Source organism: Rousettus aegyptiacus, unplaced genomic scaffold (genome assembly GCF_014176215.1).
Source record: "Rousettus aegyptiacus isolate mRouAeg1 unplaced genomic scaffold, mRouAeg1.p scaffold_m13_p_5, whole genome shotgun sequence".
NCBI lineage: Eukaryota > Metazoa > Chordata > Mammalia > Chiroptera > Pteropodidae > Rousettus > Rousettus aegyptiacus.
Window position 1 is genome coordinate 92,656,052 of NW_023416308.1, and position 6,000 is coordinate 92,662,051.

At 33.1% G+C, this 6,000-nt stretch overlaps 1 long non-coding RNA gene across 1 annotated transcript in view; it reads left to right on the plus strand.

Moving 5' to 3' along the window:
- LOC107507401 overlaps nt 1-2,414 on the plus strand; it is a 108,522-nt gene extending 106,108 nt beyond the window's left edge. The window contains exon 5 of the long non-coding RNA XR_001596155.2: nt 1,721-2,414. This is a non-coding gene — a long non-coding RNA (uncharacterized LOC107507401). The remainder of the gene's footprint in view (nt 1-1,720) is intronic.
- The last annotated feature ends 3,586 nt before the right edge of the window (nt 2,415-6,000 follow it).

The following is a 6,000-nucleotide window of genomic DNA, read 5'->3' on the forward strand; positions in this document are numbered from 1 at the left end:
GAGAACTAGTTGGTTGTATGGTCGATGAACTTTATCTAAAAATCCATGTAATTGGAAAGGCTAACTCAAAGTGATTGTTTTGTTAAAGAGGAGAAAATTAATTAGAAAGGCACTTTGAAGATGGAATTCACAAGATCTGAAGAGGATGTGTTGCTTAGAAATTATTTTCAATGTAGCCTTTCTATTGAGATTTTCAGTAGAACAATGTGATACTATTTTTGGATAGGGCTTTATGCCTGGGTGGAAAGCATAATTCAAGAGGAAAACCTTTAGTAATTGCCCTCTACTACCAATCACCATTCTCCAACACCTGGATCCTATCTTTTGGGGAGAGGAGGCATTCAGCTCTCTTTTATTATAAATTTATGAAATAATTAATGTGCCATTGGTGATACAGGGTTTCACCTTGAAATAGTTTCAGTAAACCTTTTTGTTAATGTATGTAAACTCACAGACTTCTTTTTCATGAAAATAGATTGTTTCTTGAAAGAATGGCCATCCCTTTATCACTCCAGTCATAGTAATTAACAAAAAGCAAGCAATCCTTTAAATTTTTGCTGAATGAATGTTTGAAAGGCAGATAGAAAGTTGAATAAGAATGAAGAAAGAGGGATGTGTAATTTTATGATTCTAACACAAACATGCTTAAAGAATCACCATTTGCTTGATTCTCGTTACTATTCCAAAATGTCATTGGTAAAGGTTTTACAGTTTTTTAATTATCATTTTTATATCATCTTTTGGTCAAAATTTTCCAATAAGAAGCATGCTCCAAAAATATAATAACTTAAAAATTTTAATGGCTATGCTAATGAAAAATTAAACTATGACTTAAAATAATTTTGCATCAAAATCTAAATGCTTTTCTTTTTATTATTAATTGAACAAATATTACTAGTACGTCCCACGTGTTGCTGTGATGATGATGCAAAATGAAAAGACATCGTTACTATTCTCAGTAGTTTATGACCTTGGAAGGAGAAAAACGTACACAGATATCTCAGTACCAGTTAGGTGGTATAATAGTTCTAAGGGCTGCCATAACAAAATACTGTGAATGGGTGTTAATAACAGAAATTTTTTTTCTCACAGTTCCGGACTTATATGTCCAAGATCAAGATGTTGACATGTTTGATTTCTCCTGAGGCCTCTCCTCTTGGCTTGCAGATGACTGTCTTCTCGCTGTGTCTTCATATTTTTGTTCCTTTGCGTGTGCACTTGTCTTATGTCTTTGTGTCTAAATTTTCTTTTCTTATAAGGACACCAGTCACATTGGACTAAGGCTTACCTCAAAGACCTCATTTTAACTTAATCACTTCTTTAAAGATCACTCTGAATATGGTGACATTTGAAGGTACTGCAAGTTAGGACTTCAGTATATTATAACTGGGGGACACAGTTTAACCCATGATAATAAGTTGGATATAGGATTTGGACCATCTAAAAGGACCAAGTGTCTCAGATTCTCAGACTCTCTTTAGATCTCTGTTTAAATGAAATTAATGTTAGTATCCCTCTAAAGAGTAGCTATATATTAGTACTTTCCTATTTTCTTCTGTTTTTCATATTGACTAAATTACCAGAGCTTGAAATGAATATATATACATATGTATGTATATATGTATATTTTATATTTTACATATTAATGTGGACAAAATCGTATCCCCTCAAAATTCACATTTGAAGTCCTAACACCCAGTGTTACTGTATTTGGGTTTAGGACCTTTAGGAGATAATCAAAGTTAACTGAGTTCATAAGAGTGAGGCTGCAATTCAACAAGGCCATGCCCATTATAAGAAAAGGAAGAGACACCAGAGCCTGCTCTCTCTGCCATGTGAGGACGACACAGTGAGAAGGAACCATCTGTAGGCCGTGAAGAAAGATTTTAACAGAATCTGACTACGTTGGTACCCTGATCTCAGACTCCTAGCCTCTAGAACTGTGAGACAATAAATTTTCTGTTACAGCAGCTCGAGCTGACTAATACACATATTTATAATAATGTAAACATTATATGCTTAACTGAAATTATACTATAATTGTTAAGAATATGGGAAAAGAGTACTTTTTGTAGCAATAGAGGGTAAAGAGCTATGTAATCACTTAATAGCAATAAATCCATAGCCATTGCTTATTGATATAAAATCAAGAAGTAATAACACAAATGAATTATTTAGAGATACAGAAGTAAATTCCAAATATTCAGAAGAGACCTGAAAATATTGCTTCTGGTGAGATGGAAATTAGTGGGGAGATAGAAACAGAAAAAGATGTAGGACTTCAAGTTTTGAAATAAAGCATGTAAAACTGTTTTAATCTTTAAATTATGTGTTTGTGAATTTTTAATAAATAATGCAAATAAAGTAAATGTGAGAATGTGAGTGTGAAGTTTGATTGCATGGCTTATTTTGTAAGTGTGTCTAATCTGGATCTTAGGAAGTAAGTGAATGTTGCAAAACTGAAATTTTTCCCCTCTAAAATGTAATTTGTGAAAATTTGAAATGCTTAAGACTGGATCCAAAAGCTCTGTAACTGACCTGTTCAAAGTTTAAGATCTCGAGGGAAAAGCGAATCTGCTTCCCATTTGATTTTAACCGGCCTTCCATTGCTGCAGCAAGAAGTACTTATTTCCAGCCTCGGTCGCAGACTTTGCTTTAGAGCTGTGTGTGGTGTTATCCTTACCAGAAACCAGACTAACAGCGGGGAGAAAACGCATCTCTAAAAGAACACCGTGGTGAATGGATATTAGTGACAAAAATATTTTTTTAGATAAAAACAAATGCCTGTTCCACAACCCAAATTCATCATTTTCACAATCAAATGTTGGCTAGTTCTTTCTCCCAGGTTCTCTATTATAGCATTGTTACCACAGTGGGCCCACAGGTTTTGCATTTCCAAATCATCTTCACCTCTTGTTTTTCCTTCTCTACATTTAATTATTTGCTAAATTCAATCAGTTTATGGCCTCAGTGATTCTAACTTATTTCAGCATTATTATAGTTTAGTATTTCATTCCTGCTTGCTTAAATTATCAAAGTACCTCATTACTTGTTTTACTTTTTTCATATTTTTTCTCTTATCCCACTTTTATAATCACATATTTGTGATAATTTGCTGTTTCTCTTAACTATTTTGAGTATTTTCCAGCACTTTAATAGCTTAAAACTAAAAAACAAATTAATACTTAAATTTAATAAACTTTGGTACATTAACTCGATGTAATATTATACAACTCTTAGAATTATAATTCTGAAGATTATAGAGATATATGCGTATATTATGATGTAATATTAAAGAAATAAAGAATTATTCAACATAGCTGTAACACCATTACACATGCCTTTCTGTATTCGCTTAGATGAAGAAAAAACAACTCACAAAACAGGTGAAATGTCTTCTTTATGTATTCTTTATAGTTTCTTTTTTCAATTTTGATGATAACACATCTGTAACAGAGACTCCTAATGCTCACACATATTATCTGTTCCTATGGACATTTGAGAGGTTTATATTTCTCGGTCTTTTTGTAATTATATGGGACCATATGGTTGGTTTTGGCCAATGACATTTGATTGAAATGACGTGTGACATTTCTATAATGAAGCATTTATTTCTTGGAATGAGCCTTTCCAGCTGTGTTTTTTCCCTTCTCATAATCAGAAAGCAATTCTCATGTTAAGATAGTAGAGCAAAGAAAGAGAATTAAAAGGCATCCGAATTGGAAAGGAAGAAGTAAAACTCTCGTTATTTGCTGATGACATGATACTATATATAGAGAACCCTAAAGATTCTACCAAAAAACTCTCAGCAAAGTGGGAATAGAGGGAACCTACCTCAATGAAATAAAGGCCATATATGACAGACTTACTGCTAACATCATACTCAATGGGGAAAGGCTAAAAGTGTTTTCCTTAAGATCAGGAACAGGACAAGGATGCCCACTTTCACCACTCCTCTTCAACATTGTATTGGAAGTCTTAGCCACACCAATAATACAAGAAAGAGAAATAAAAGGTATCCAAATTGGAAAGGAAGAAGTAAAACTCTATTTGCCGATGACATGATACTATATATATAGAACCCTAAAGATTCCATCAAAGCTGTTATAACTGATCAATGAATTCAGTAAAGTAGCAGGTTACAAAATAAATATTCGGAAGTCAGTGGCATTTTTATACACCAATGTCGAACTTTAAAAGAGAAATTAAGAAAACAATCCCATTTATAACTGTGTCAAAAACTGTTAAATACCTGGGAATCAAATTAACCAAGAGGGTAAAAGACCGGTTTTCAGAGAATTATGTCATTGAAAAAAGAAATTGAAGAAGATACAAATAAATGGAAGCATATACAATGCTTATGTGTAGAAAGAATCAACATCATTAAAATGGCCATACTACTCAAAGCAATCTATAGATTCAGTACAATCCCTATCAAAATACCAATGGCATTTTTCAGAGAGATAGAACGAATGATCTTAAAATTTATATGGAGCCATAAAACCCCCAAATATCCATGGTAATTTTGAGAAAGAAGAACCAAGTTGGAGGTATCACACTACCTGATATCAAACGATATACAAGGCTACAGTTATCAAAACAGCATGGTACTGGCATAAAAACAGATACATTGATTGACCAATGGAAGAGAATAGAGAGCCCAGAAATAAATCCACGGCTATACACTCACTTAATATATGACAAAGGAGGTAAGAATATACAATAGGGTAAAGACAGTCTCTTCAATTAATGGCGTTGGAAAAAAATCAAACAGATACATGCAAAAAAAAAAAAAAGCTGGACCATTTTCTTACACCGTATACAAGAATAGCCTCAAAATGGATTAAAGACTTAAGTGTAAGACTCAAAACCATAAAACTTCTAGAAGAAAACATAGGCAGTAAACTCTCTGATATTACTAACAGGATTTTTTTTTTTTTTTTTTTTTTTTTTTTTTTTTTTTTTTTTTTTTTTTAGATATATCTCCTTGGGCAAGGGAAACAAAGGAAAAATAACAAATGGGATTACATCAGACTAAAAAGTTTTTGTACAGCAAAGGAAACCATCAACAAAACAAAAAGACAACTGACTGAGAGAAGATATTTGCTAATGTTACATCTGATAAGGGGTTAATATCCAAAATATATAAAGAACTTATACAACTCAACATCAAAAAAACAAACGATCCAATTAAAAAATGGGCAGAAGACCTGAACAGATACTTCTCCAAAGAAGAAATACAGATGGCTAATAGACATATGAAAAGATGCTCAAGGTTGCTAACCATCAGAGAAATGCAAAACCACGATATTACCTCACACCTGTCAGAATGGCTATCATTAATAAATCAAAGAACAACAAGTGTTGGCGAGGATCCAGAGAAAAGGGAACCCTCATACATTGTTGTTGGGATTACAAATTGGTATAGCCTCTATGGAAAACAGTATGGAGGTTTCTCAAAAAAACTAAAAATAGATATACCTTTTGACCCAGCAATTGCACTTCTGGGTATTTATCCAAAGAAAACCAAAATAAAAATTCATAAAGATCTATGCACTCCAATATTCATGGCAGCACAATTTATAATAGCCAAGATATGGAAGTAACCTAGTGCCCATCAACAGACTATTAGATAAAGAAATTATGGCTCATATATACAATGGAATATTACTCAGCCATTAAAAAAAAAATCAAATCTTACCATTTGCAATGACATGGATGGACCTGGAGGTATAATGCTGAATGAAATAAGTCAGACAGAAAAGATAAATACCATATGATTTCACCGATATGTGGCATCTAAGGAACAAAAATAACAAACTAATCAAAATCAGATTTACAAATATAGTGGACAATTTGGTGATGGACAGAGCTCAGGAGCTGGGGTTGAGGAGCAGGGAGAATGGGATGAAGGGTTGAAAAAGTACAAATTAGTAGTTGATAGTTGGTCACAGGGATGGGGAGCACAGCAGAGGGGATGCAGTTAGCATTAATATGATG